The sequence below is a fragment of the Apodemus sylvaticus genome, chromosome 7 (genome assembly GCF_947179515.1).
Source record: "Apodemus sylvaticus chromosome 7, mApoSyl1.1, whole genome shotgun sequence".
Taxonomy (NCBI): domain Eukaryota; kingdom Metazoa; phylum Chordata; class Mammalia; order Rodentia; family Muridae; genus Apodemus; species Apodemus sylvaticus.
The window spans coordinates 4,403,904-4,418,095 of record NC_067478.1 but is presented as its reverse complement, the minus strand read 5'-3'; positions in this window follow the sequence as shown (position 1 = coordinate 4,418,095).

The window sequence follows — 14,192 nt, the reverse complement described above, 5'->3', positions numbered from 1 at the left end:
TATTTTAGTATCTACGTTTATAAGGGAAATTGGTCTGCACTTCTTTCTTTGTTGAATGTTTGTGTGGTTTGTGTATCAGGGTGACTGTGGTCCCATAAAATGAAACTGGCAATATTCCTTCGGTTTCTATTCTGTGGAATAATTTGAGTAGTATTAGCATTTACTCTTCTTTAAAAGTCTGGTAGAATTCTGTACTAAAACTGTCTGGCCCGGGGATTTTCTTGGTTGAAAGACTTTTAATGACTGCTTTGATTTTCTTAGGGGTTGTAGATCAATTTAAATTGTTTATCTGAGTGTAATTTAACTTTGGTAAGTGACATCTATTAATAAAATTAGTCATTTCTTTTCGATTTTCCAGTTTAGGGGAGTACAGGTTTTTACCCTGATAGAAGAGAAAAAGAGAAAGTGAGGATGACCCGTGAATGCATTGGTACCGGAAACAACCTCCTGAACAGAATACCAATACCATGGTCACTAAGATGAACAATTACTAATCAATAACACAAGTGACAGCACATGCTGGCGAGGATGTGGAGCAACAGGAACACTACTCTGGTACTGGTGGGAGTGCAAACTTGTACAACCACTATGGAAATCAATCTGGCGGTTTCTCAGAAAACTGTAGGAATTGATCTATCTCAAGACCCAGCTATATCATTCCTGGGCACATACCCAAAGGGCACGTTATCCTATCACAAGGGCACTTGCTCAACTATGATCAACTTTATTCATAGTAGCCATAAACTGGAAACAAACTAGATGTCCCTCAACTGAAAGAATGAACAAAAAAAAAATGTGATACTTTTACACAACGGAGAATTACTTACTCAGCTGTTAAAAACAAGGGCATCATGAAATTTTCCAGCAAGTGTATGAAACTAGGAAAAAAATCATCCTGAGCTTGGCAACCCAGACCCAGAAAGACAAACATGAAATGGACTCACTTATAAGCTGTTAAATAAAAGAGACTCACACTACAATCCACAGGCCCAGAGAGGCTAATCAACAAGGAGGGCTCTAGGGGGAACACGTGGACTTCCCTGGAAGGGGAAATAGAATAGATGTTGTGGGTAGATTGTGAGTTGGTGGGCATGGGAACAGGAGGGATCATGTGGGTGCAGAGGGGAGAGTACAGGGATAGACAACTGGAATGGGGGAGGCATTTATGGGATAACTGTGGAAACTTCCTGGAACCTATGAGGGTAACCTAGCAAGAAGTCCTAGTAATACAGAATACAGAGCCTGGACTGGCCATCGTCGGTAAATATCCAAGGTTCCCAGAGGCAGGACTGGGACATTGACCCAGGCACAGAACCTTTGGTCCACATCTGTCCTGCTGGACAAGATGTGCTGGGACAATGGTACCTCTTGTAGAACTTGTATGTGTGACCCACCAATGACTGGTCTAACCTGAGGCTCAAGCCATGAGAAGGAGCCCATGCCCAACACTGCCTCGATGGCCAGGAACTGGAAGCCAGATGGCTCAGAGACCTAGGGTAGGACCAAACACACCTGACCGGAAACGAAAGGTTAATGGAATGATTTCTCATGATATCCTGCTATCCTCAGATTCATACCTAGACCCACTGTCATCAGAGAGGCTTCCTCCAGCAACTGATGGGAGCAGATGCAGAGACCCACATCCAAACATTACGTGGATCACAAGGAACCCCACAGAAGAGGGGGCAGAAGGATTGTAGGGACCAGGGGGTCAAGTATACCAGGTGAGCATGGCCCTCAGAATCAGCTGGGCAGGGCTCATGGGCTCACGGAGACCAAAGAGACAATGGAGTCTGCACGGCTCTGCACTAGCTCCTCAGCATACACGCTGTGGTTGGTTAGCTTGGTTCTTCTGTAGGAACCCTAGCAGTGGGAGTGGGGGTGTCTCTGCTCTCAGGATCCTTCTCTGCCTACTGGGTTGCCTTGTCTAGCCTTGCTATGAGGGCTGGGCCTAGTCCTATTGTATCTGGCTATGCTGCGTTCATTTGCTATCCCTGGGAAGCCTGCTCTTTTCTGAAGGGAAATGGAGGAGCAGTGGATCTGGGGGAGGACTTAGAGTGGAGGGAGAGGAGGTTGCAGTGTATTGTATGAGAAACAAAAGCATAAGAAGGAAAAAGGAAATAACACTCCATTTGCACAATGGAGTATTATTCAGCAGTTTTTTTTTTTTTAAAAAAAAAATGACATTATAAAATTTGCGGGCAAATGCATGAAACTAGAAAAAAAAATCATCCTAAGTGAGGTAACCCAGACCCAGAAAGACGAACATGGTATGAACTTATTCATAAGTGGATATCAGCTGGTAAGTAATGATAATCATGCTACAGTCCACAGACCCAGAGAGGCTAAGTAACAAGGAGGCTGTGAGCGGGGTGCATGGGTCTCCCTGGAAAGGGGAAACAGAAGAGATTTTGCAGGTGCATGGGCAATTGTGGATGGAAACAGGAAGACCAGGTGAGGGGCAGGATGGAGGGAGAGGGTATGGGGAGCCATGACTGGAATTGCTGAGGACTCCTAGGAACGGAGGCTACAGAGCCCAGACTGTTCATCGTCTGTAGCCAAGCATGACTTCCCGCAATGGGCCTGGGGCACCAACCCAGCTACCAAACCTCTGACCTACAATCTGTCCTGCCTGCAAGATGTGCCTGGGCAATGGCGGTGCAGAACTTGTGGGAGTGGCCAACCAGTGACTGATCTAATTTGAGGCCCAGGCCATGAGAGGAAAGCCATGCCAGACATTGCCTGAATGGCCAGGAACCAGAGGCGGGACAGCCCAGAGAACTAGGTTAGAGCTAAGCATGTCTGACCAACACACGGACAAATCATGGTTCAGGCATCACCAGAGACAGCTCCTTTCCATGGGAGCTTAGGGAACCCTGCAGAAGAGGGAGGGGAGGAATTGTGGGAGCCAGAGAGGTCAAGGGCACCAAGAGAGCATGGCAAACAGAATCAACTAAGCAGCACTCTTGGGGGCTCACAGAGACTGACGCAGCAATCGCAGAGCCCCACGTTGGTTTGCACTAGGTTCTTTGAATGTAGCTATTGCTGCTGCTGCTGTTGTTAGGGGGAGACTTGATGTTTTGGGGGGACTCCCGACAGGGGAAGTGGGAGTGTGTGAGCCTTTTGCCTGCTTTTAATACCCTTCTCATCTTACTTGGTTCCCATGCCCAGCCTTGATGTTACATCAGGGTTACACAAGGGTTTGTGCCTGCTCTTACTGCACCTTGTGCCGTGTTTGGTTGATGTCCCTGGGATGCCTGCTCTTTTCTGGGGGCGGGGTGTCAGATGGTCCAGGGAGAGAAAGGAGGAGGGGGAAATTGGGAGGAGTGGAGGGAGAGGAAGCTGTGGCCAGGGTGTGTTGCACGAGAGAAGAATAAATAAAAACAAAAACCAAAAATCTTCATACTGATTGGCAACGCTCCGTCTGAGGACACGCAGCCCCTCAGACATCCCTGGTCCTGGAGTGTGGCTGTATACATTCCCTCACAGCCACGGCCAGAGCCATTTCATTCCACTGCTACCCACCTCTACCACTGCCCATAGCCCGGGGCCTCATGACCCTCCACCTGACTGTGAGCGCCTTGTCTTAGCTTGTTTCACTGAACCAGTCTCTGGCCCCTCTGAAGCCTGTACTCGCCGTGACCAGAATGATCCTTCAGCACGTACCCTGCGGTGTGTTCTCACAACACAGTTTGGGTGTTGTGAGCTGGTACTATTGTCTCTCTTGCTTCTAGGACCCCAGTCCTACCCTCAGAATGCCTTGCGTGTCCTCTCTCCCTCCTTCTCCATCTCTCTCTGTCTCCCCACTCCACTTATGTGTGTTCACACATGATTGCATGTGCACACGCATAGTCCAGATGCACGTGCTCACATGTGTAGAGACCAGAAGATGACCTCAATTGCCATTCTTCAAGTGCCTTCAAGAGTCTTTCGCTGACCAGTGACACACCACATAGACTAGGCTGGCCATCAAACCTGAGAAGCTTATCTGTCTCCACCTTCCCAGAGCTGAGTCTAGAACCTTGCACCACCATGTCTGGCTGGTGTTTGTTTGTTTATAGGGTTTCTTGGGAGTCAAACTCAGGGCCTTCTGCTTGCAAGGCAAACATCTTAGCAAAGTAAGCTATCTTTCTAGCACCTTGCCTTGTGATTTCTTAAAGGCACAGAACATAACTTTTTGAGTCAGGACCTGAATAAGCCTGGTCCGTTCTTACTTACGTCCAGATGTCCGAACTTACTTACGTTCTCACTACGTAGCCTGGTCTGGGACTCAACTAAGATGCCCAGGCTAGCCTTGAGTTCATGATCCTCCCGCCTCACCATCCTGAGGGCTGGGATTATCCTTGTATGGCCACCGCAGCTGTCTTATGAAGCACCGTTTTGCCTCAGCTTTTCCAAGCCCTCTGTCCCCTTTGTACAGTGCTGTGTTCATATGTACATCCACGCACACACCTTCCACTATGGCCGTGCTAGCAGAGGCTCTCCCAGCATCCCCTCCTGAACAACAGTCCCTGTCCACTGTCCGACCCTTTACCTTCCATGATTCTTAGTATCATTTTTACACCTAATGCTAATTTTCTATTTGCTCTTTATTTATCTCTTTCAGCAGGAGTCTTTTCTCCCAAGTATGGATTTTATCTGTTTGATTAACCCAGGAACCCCTAACACTGAAAAAAAAATACCTGGCACATTGTCGGAGATCAACAAATATTTGTAGGATAAAATGGATGAATAATCAGGCCACCAGAAGGGACATGAATAAAATATTTATGGACTAGAATTTGTCATCTGGCCCGGGATTAAACTTCAGGAAGTTATGGGGGAAAAAAATCAAATGTTTTTAAAATGTCAATCTAGGGTGTAGACTGCCTTGTGTTGCTGCTGTAAAAACAAACAAATGTGTCTCGTATTTGATTTTTAGAAATGTACTAAAATCTGCCTTGCTATCATAAATACCATCCTCTAAACAGAAGGAAGAAATTGGAGGCTGGAAGGGAAGAGACACTGAACAATGGGACGGCTGGAGCGTGGAAACACCAGGCAGACACATTTTAAGAACGGACCAGGCTTATTCAGGAGAGGCAGTGATTTTAGCGAGGAGGACCATGAGTAAGCTGTCTCTCAGAATGGCACTCCCAACTAGCACCAAGAAATCAGAGGGCACAGCTAGATTGCTGAGTTGTAGAGAGAACAGGATTGGTGTATTGCACAAGTATAAATATGACCAAACTCACTGTAGGCGGCACCCCCGAAGTGGAGCCACACCAGTCTCAAGTTCTGCTAGTCAACGGAGGGTCCGCTGTGAGGGTAACGCGTGGGGACTGAGGCTGCTTGGGCCTTCCTCGTCTCTGTGAGTGTGACTGAGCTGGTGCCTGGATACAATAACTGAGAGGTGTGCGTCTGAACCAGAGTCACGTGCCTGATGTTGGCAGTGGGTTAGGTTCTCTGTCTACAGAGCCAATAGCAAAGCCAGCCTGAGCGCTGGCTCACACTGGACTTTCCATCGCAGTGGGAATGTGGGATGAGATGTCCCTGGTCTGTCTGTGTGATGCAGGCAGTGGACAGACTGAGCAAGACTTGGAGATTGTTCCTAGGATATCTATCTATCCATCTATTCATACATACATGTATATGTACATATATATCATTTACATCAGTAACACTGGCATGTTTCAAAATAGACTGCCGGTTTTCATGAAAGGCTTTATCTTTAACATGCCATTGGAGTAACAGGCTTTCTGGACACACGTACTGTCTCGGGAAGAGAGAGAATGGAAGCAACCGTACCATGATGAGAGGGAGCTGAGGATGGCCGTAGAACTGCACATTGACAGCACAAGCTGTGACCCTGTGCAGTCATCGGAGATGGCGCCTCAGATATCCTTGCTCCAGAAAGAAAGCCCAGGAAGGGAGGGAGCGCAACATCCTGGCTGGTTGGCCCTTGCAGAGCAGGATCCAACTTCAGTGAGGAGCCCTGCAGCTGGGCCCTGCTCTGTCCGTGGTGCTGAGCCCCAAGGGCCCCACAGTCAGTGGTGGCTCTGCACTAAGTCTGGCGGGCTCCTGCGAGCCTTGCGAGCCTTGGCGAGTGAATAATTTGCAGCACTAGGGAGTGTGTCTGGCTGGAGGAATGAGGTTAGCTGTATCTCTGTGGGAGCTAAAAAATATGTAGAAGTTGGCTGAGAAAAATAAACAAAGATGAGTGCTTCGGTTATGAAATCAAGACAGCTTTACTCTCCAGAGCAGAGAGCCAAGTGAAACTGAAGAGGGATGTATCGCAAGAGTCTTCTTCAAAAGACATGCCCTACCATAAGATCTGGGAGTGTGGGGGCCCTGGAAACTCAGAAAGCTGAGGCAGGTCAGATGCTTCAAACTGTAACTACACAGAAAGCTGACAGACACGTGCTAGCTTGGCATGAAAAGGACCCACATTCAATCCACAGACAAAGGGGGGGCGGGGAGTGTGCCTGCAACCCCAGCACTGAGGAGGTGAAGACAGAGGATCCCTGGGGTCACAGGCCAGCCAGCCTAACCTAGTTGGTGAGTTACAGACAGGAAGAGACCCACACTCAAAACACAACTAGGTGGGTCATGCCTGTGGAGCAATCCCTGAGGTTGTCCTGCAGTTTCTAAACACACACACATGCACACAGTCACTTGTGTATCTGAACGCACATGCACACACACACACACACACACACACACACACACATACACACACATACAGAACACAGAAGTCTCATGGTTTTGTTGAAATAGCCACTAGGCTTGGAAGGTAAAGTATGGATCGGACCCTGACTGAGCCTGTGAAATTTTGTGAGCCACACTTCTGTGCTTCCAGACTGGAGTTGATTACCTCTGCTTTCCTCGGCTGACACCGTTGTTCAGAGGGACAGATAATGTATGTGAAAGCATTCGTAAGCTAAGTGCTGTGCAAACACAGAATGGTGATGTTAACACTCCCATTACACGTGTGATTTAATAGCCAGTAGCCACTTAGCCTATTTCCATAACACACCGTTGGCTCTAGGGCACATAAATTAAATAAACGTGTGGGCTCATTTGCAATTAAGTCCAATACAGAAAAACTTACAGTGTTCCACTTTATTTCTCTACACACCATCTTTGGTGTGTGAATACTTTTAAATATGATTCATCTGGCCAAAATAAAAGCACTTGCTCAGTGAGGCCATTTAAATGACAATCCCCAGAAAACTAGAGGACATTGTGCTGTGGGTGAGTTTTTGTTTAAAGCCTACTGAATCTACTTTCTTTTTCTTCTGTCCCCTCCCAATCTTCTCCCCCCACCCAACTTCTGCACTATTCCACGGGACTGATCTGAGCACATCACTTTCAGAGTTCTGGGAGGAGGGTAGCTGGCAAGAATTGAATTTTTATCATTTTTAAGCTTTCCCCTGCCAGGTATATTTAAAGACCTCTACAATTATGTCAGGTTGAAGCGTAGGCTTGATTTAAAGGTAATCTTGAAATGACCAAAGTGATTAAGTTGTGTGTGGGCGTGGGCGTGGGCGTGCGCACATACATGTCTGGAAGCCACAGAACAATTCCAGTGTTATTCATCTTTTTACTGTTTTGTTTTATTTTGAGACAGGGTCTCACTGTGTAGCCCTGGATGGCCTGGAACTCACTCTGTAGACTAGGCTGGCTTTGACTCACACAGACCCTCCTGCTTCTGCCTCCTGAGTACTAGAATTACAGGTGTGCCGCACCTCTCCCTGCTCAGCTTGGTTTTTGGCCAGAGAGTCCCTGGGATCCACCTGTCTGTCTTCCTAGCTCTGGGATTACAAGTGTGTGCCACCATGCCTGGCACTTTCACACAAGTTCTGAGGCTCAAACCTAGGCCTTCCTGCTTGCACAGCGAGCCCCTTATGCCCAGGCTATCCCCTCCACCCCCCGCCAGCCGTAATTAAGCTGTTCTAGGGGTGCTGGCCTTGCTGGTTCAATTAGGGGACCTGTTATTGGCCAGGACATGTGTGTAACACATCCATTCTTGCTGTGTCTCCACAGTTCACTACACTGTGTCTCCCTGGTTCCTTTCAACGCTTTTTACTAAAGCGTCAGCCACCACCAGGGTGCCAATTCCAGGCACACTCTCAGGCCTCTGTTTTTTGTTGTTGTTGTTGTTGTTGTTGTTGTTGTTGTTTGGTTTTTTTTTTTGCTCATGTTGGCAGGATATGACATAATTGACCATTCCACTTCCATTGATCATGACCATTCCATTTCCTTAAAATCCGCTCTGTGTGTTCTGTATGAAACTTCATTAGAGGTTTCCTTTTTCCTATGCCATTAAATATCGGAGTGTCTTGAGATTCTGTCCAGGAGCCTTTATATGTCCTTTCTCAGAGTGACCTAGAATTTTCTCTTCAGGTTTCAATAACCACTCCAATCTCTCTCTGAGGTTTAATCTACCTGCTCTTTTGGAATCCACCTATCTCTTCTAAATTGGGTTTTTCTTCCGTATCTTTTACTACAGTAAATGACACATAGCATCAGGTACCCAGCGTCTCTGTCATAAACACGTAGACACACTCACTCCCCGGCTCCCGTGGCCACGTCCCTGTCAGCTATCTGTGTTTTCTCACTCTGAATCTCCTCTCCACACGCTTTCCCCTATAGTCACAGCATCCAATGTAGTTCTGTAATGCATGTGTCTGTCTGTCTGTCCACCCATCCATCCATCCATCCATCTGTCTGTGTGTTCCAGAGTACCCTGGTATACAATGGCATACCCGCTGCGCCATGTGCGCTGAAGCCTCGGACAGCTTGCGAGAATTGGCCTTCTCCCTCCACCATGCGGGTCCCAGGGGTTGGACTCAGGTCATCAGGCTTCAAGGCTGAGCCTTCTCACCAGTCCCCAATGATGCTTGAAAATGGGAGCTGAATGATCTTTATTCCTGTGATTATTCCTTTTGGAGCTTCTCACCAGCTTCAGCCCAGACCCACACTGACACACATGGCACAGCCTTGTGTCATCTGGTCTGTCCCCATTTTCACCACTGTTTCCCTTGCTTGCTTCTTGGGAGTTCTCACGGCCTTTCTCCTCCGCCCTTTCTGTTCTGGTCCCTTCACACTTGTCTAATACTGCGCCCGACTCCTAGGACTGCATCTTCCATCCTTCAGGCTGACGTCTGCTGTTCTACCAGTTTCGTTTGAATGTTCTCACCTTCAGAACAACCCTCCCTGGCCCTCTAGACCAGGCAAGCCATCTTCCTTCCCCTTTTCACAGCAGCCTCCACCACTAACACTCCATTTCAATGTCATCTGTTGAGATGCTCCATCTTGTCCTACAGGCAAATGTCCCGACACCCACAAACACACCCATCGCTATCCAGCTGCATCCCTAACATCCCAGACAGTGGGACATTGGTAAGTATCAGTGATTTGTGGGTAAAAGGATCAACGGGCAGATGTAGGGAGCTCTTCCAGAGACTCTTGGAGAGGAGTGTCATAAATGTGAACCACTCTTGTTCTGTCTAGTTTCTGCCATCAGTGTCTTGTTCAAGTGAGAACAAGTGTTCAAAAGCTATTATTCCCACTCTTTTAAGATACTAAGCATGACCAGGACTCTCTTCTGACAGAGTCAGGGACACAGTGGGAAAACTCTCTGGTTTGAGAGTAAGGAGACCTGGAGTTCATAGCCCATGACCTACTGCTGACTGGGATTCTAAGGTAGAACATCATTTTCACCTCTGAGAAATCACCACACGGAAAACAGTGGAGATTGTCCTGTGTCTGGCTGCCTCAACAACCTTGAAGTCTTATGGAGGAATCATAGGCTTTGTATGATTATGGGAGACTGACTTCCATGAATACAGGGGCTTCTGCAGAACTGTGTGAGGGCAGGGGCCATGTCAGGCAGCTGGCAGGAGTGTGTCTCACATCTGTAATGTGTCACCTTCTGGGTGCAGCTCCTAGAGGAGTAGAGACCACTGTGCACATTCAAGCAAACACGGATCTCTGTGTCCATGTCTATACCCAGATCTGGACATAGCCTTGGATTTTGGCAGCTCAGGGGTTTCTTTCTTGAAACCGTCATGGTCCAAATGAGTAAGCTCAGTTGCTATGAGATGTGGGATGACTCTGAACCCTACTTTTCCTCAATCTGTTACTTCACAGCCATCAATTGCTGGAAGCCAGCCATGCACTAGATGTTATTAGGCACCAAGGAAGCAAAATTGAGAGGAAAGAGCATTGAGCTGGAAGGTGAAAGGTTACAAGCCCAGGCCCAGTTCTAACAAGTTCTGCTCAGCATTTGGACACCCGGGTCTGGATCTCTGTTTTCTCATGTGTGCCACGGAAGAACTGGTCTAGATTGTACATTAAGATCTTCCACCTCAACAAGAAATAATTTTCTATATTTTGCACATTTATTTTGTAGTTAAACAAATCCCTAATAATCAGGACAGAGTTAGAAAAAAATGTCATGTGGCTCTGGCCATGGAGTTTTAAGAAATAGTTTGAAGTGTGAATGAAAGAAATAGCCAAGATGTCTGTGAGTGTCTTAGGTAAGCTACTGGTAGAGGGTTTTAAAAATCTAAAAAACTAAAATTTTTGAGAGTGCATATGTGTGTGAGTGTGTGTGTGTAAGAGTTTGTAAGTATGTGTGTGAGTGTGTGTGTATGTGTGTGTGAGAGTTTGTGAGAGAGACTTGTGAGTTTGTGTGAGAGTATGCATGTGTGTGAATGAGTGTGTATGTGTGTGTGAGGGAGGGAGTGTGTATGTGTGTGAGAGTGGGCATGTGTGTGACAGAGTGTATGAATGTGAGAGTGTGCATGTGTGAGAGAGAGTGTATGAATGTGAGAGTGTGCATGTGTGTGTGTATGCCAAGCTAACAGGCCTGCAAGCTTCTGAGATTCTTTGTCTTCCGCCTGTCATCTTGCTATGGAAGCACAGGAGTTAGAGATGCAGTTTTACATGGGCTCTAAGGAATTGAAACCAGGCACTCCCATCTGCATGGCAAGAACTGGTGAGCTGGTCCATTTCTCTAACCTGGGTAGTGGTTAAATGACAGATATGAGACAATAAGTCATATCTTGCTGGGAGAGGCACGGTGCACCTGAGCTCGGGGCTCCTGGGGGTTATGCACACTTGGACCCTGTCTGGAGGTCCCCCTCTGGAACCTTTCCCCTCTAAATCTGGTTTCTGTTGGTTACATCCTCAAAGCAGGGGCACCTCTGCAGGACCTCTGTCCATGGAACAACTCTATGGTGGTTAATCTTCTTAAGCATTAATTATTTTAGAGCCAAATACATTTCTTGCAAAGAGTAATTCCCCTTTTCTCTGCTACATTTCTAAAGAAAAATATGCAAAGTCTAATAAAAATTGACAGGCAGAAATGGGTTTTGGACACAAAGTTCTAAGACAGGAGCACTGTGAACATTATGTAAATGCCAAGCAATATAAAGCAGCCCTTTGGTTTATTCTGGGGAGGCAAAGGGCACTGGGAAAATCCCAGGCTGCCTTGCAGCTCCTGGCATTGAGGGAATTTGCCTTTTGTTCACAAGTCACAATTTTGGTTTGGTCCTTAAATCTCTCCTGTCCAAGTGAAGAGTTCTGACAGAATCGGGTGTCTGGGTTCCTCAGTCTTTTGGGTCTTGCCTGTCGGAATGAGCTGTGCCCAGGATGCCTCCCTAAGGACCCCGCTCTGATCTCCCTCATCACACACGGCAGCGGCACTTGTTTGTGTGTTAGCTCAGCCTGCCCTGCTGTCTCGCAGTTCTACACCGGCAGAGGCGGCGTTTATTCCATTCTTTGCCCTTGTGTGTTCAGTGCCCAGCACAGCTAGTGGCACGGCACGGCACGGCACGCACAGATGGTCCAAGTAGGTTTGCTGACTGCTCGCATCAAATATTGTCACTAGACTGAAACTACCCTCTAAGGGAAGGAGTCACATTTTGGAAACTTTGCAGTGTGATTCTAGTTTTAGACCTCCCAACAGGCAATAGATGGAATCAGAGCGTTGCCCCTCCTGAGGAACATTCCTTACCCGGTTTTATGCCTGTCATATCTCTTCCCCAGCACAACGAAATGTTTTATCATCGACTAAGAAATCAACCTCTAGAGCTGGAGATGGCCCAGGGGTTAAGAGCACTGACTGCTCCATCGAAGGTTGAGTTCAAATCCCAGCAACCCCATGGTGGCTCACAACCATCTGTAATGGGCTCTGGCACCCTCTTCTGGTGTGTCTGAAGACAGCGACAGTGTACTTAGATATAACAATAGATAAATCTTTACATCAGAGTGAGGTCCTGAGTTCAATTCCCAGTAACCACATGATGACTCACAACCATCTGGACAGCTACAGTGAACTTACAGACATAAGATAGATAAATAAATAAATAAATAAATAAATAAATAAATAAATAAATAGTTTGGGGTGAAGTTGGGGGTGAATGCCATCAAAAAATCATTGTATGTTTGTATGAAAAACAAAACACTATAAAAGTAAATGAAAACAAATGCCCAACTTACAAATCACCAGCTTTGGTCTATGGGATGTCAGGTTGCCTCTCTGTACCCCAGTTTCCTCGAAGCACCTAGTAACAGTACCACATGGTAACAGTACCATGTGGGGCTCAGGTGAATTAAAAGGATTCAGATGTCTGGCTTAGAAGCATCACGCTAACTTTATTGCCTGTGGTTGGTAAGTAGTTGACTTAACAACAGCAGGCATACCGGATTCACATCAAACTGTATGGACTCTCAGGGACACCACCTCCCCCAGCCCCGTGGAGAACCTGGGAGTCAGGGGGTCATGGACCCATTGAGCATCGAGAAGCAGCTTTAGGATGACAGGTCATGTTTTCCAGCACTAGATATACCCCGAATCAACCCAATCTCTAGATCCCTCCCTCTTCCCCTATGCTAGTATCCCACTGTTGGAAAGGACTGAATCTGCAGTGTCAAGATAGTCACCCTAACCCCCACCCCACCCCAATCAGCCTCTGAGTCGGTGACCCAACTAGGATGTTCTGAGCCATTCTTCCTGACCCTTGATGTCTAGAGCCAGGAGGCAGGCAAGTCTGAGTGTGCTGACCCATGCCTGACCTATGACCATCCAAGGCTCCAGTTCACACTTCTGCTTTAAAACACAGACTGATCCGATGGCTTTGTTCACTGCACTGCCTGCTCTGTTCGCCTTCTAAGTGCTGAGCACGGTGACAAGCACAGCAGCACGCAGTACTCAGACCAGCGCACCAGGCCCATTTAACCCTCTCCTAAGATAAGGCACAGTCAACCTAGAGGCTGACCTAGCCAAAACCAGGCCACTGGACATCTCAGTCAAGATTCTTAACTCTCCTGCCCCGCGATGCATAAACTACACCCACGCTGACTGTTCTTGGGCGTGGAATTAAACGCCACAGATTACTTATCCAACAGTAATCTGCACAAGCAGGTTCCCTGTGATCAACACCGAGACTGGCATGTGGAGAATCTCCCGGCAGAACCCTCTGAGGCCATGGCTCTCCCACTTAGAGGCGACTCTAGCTCTGATCTTTATCACCACAGTCGGCACCATCTAGATGCTTCTGATGCTCTTTCTGCCACTGTGCCCTGAGCTTTCTGGCTAAAGCCCCCATTCAAGCCTCCTTCCCCACCTCTTTTCTTGAAAAAAATTCTCTGATTTATGCTTATAATCAGCATTGTAAGCTACATGATAATAATAATAATAATAGTAATAATAAATGACAACAACAACAACACACACACACAACTCACTCCTTTTGTCCTATACTCAGGTCAAGTATACACCCCCGTGAAACATGGCTGTGGGTTGTGAATTCCATGGCTTCTCCCTACAGAGTGCGAACAAAGCCTTAGAGACAGTGCCAAACCCCAAAGAGGGGATGTCTCACAATGGGGACAGTGGACAGGAGTTCCTGTTCTCTGTGCTGGAAAATCAGTTATTTGACCTTGAGTAAGTCCCCAGAACAGAAAGTCCAAGTCTCAATTTCAACTAAGTAACACTGGGCGTTGGAGCTGGGAGGAAGGGCTAATCCCTTTCTGAGCATATCCCTGCTTAATCCTTATACTGTCTTGCAACTTGGGTTTACGATGGCCATTTCAGAATTGCATTGACAAGGGAAATGGGAGGGATGCCTACAGCACTAATATCAGCAAAGCCTGAACCATAAGGTCTGGCCCAGGCCATGGGCCTGCGTTCTTAGTCACCG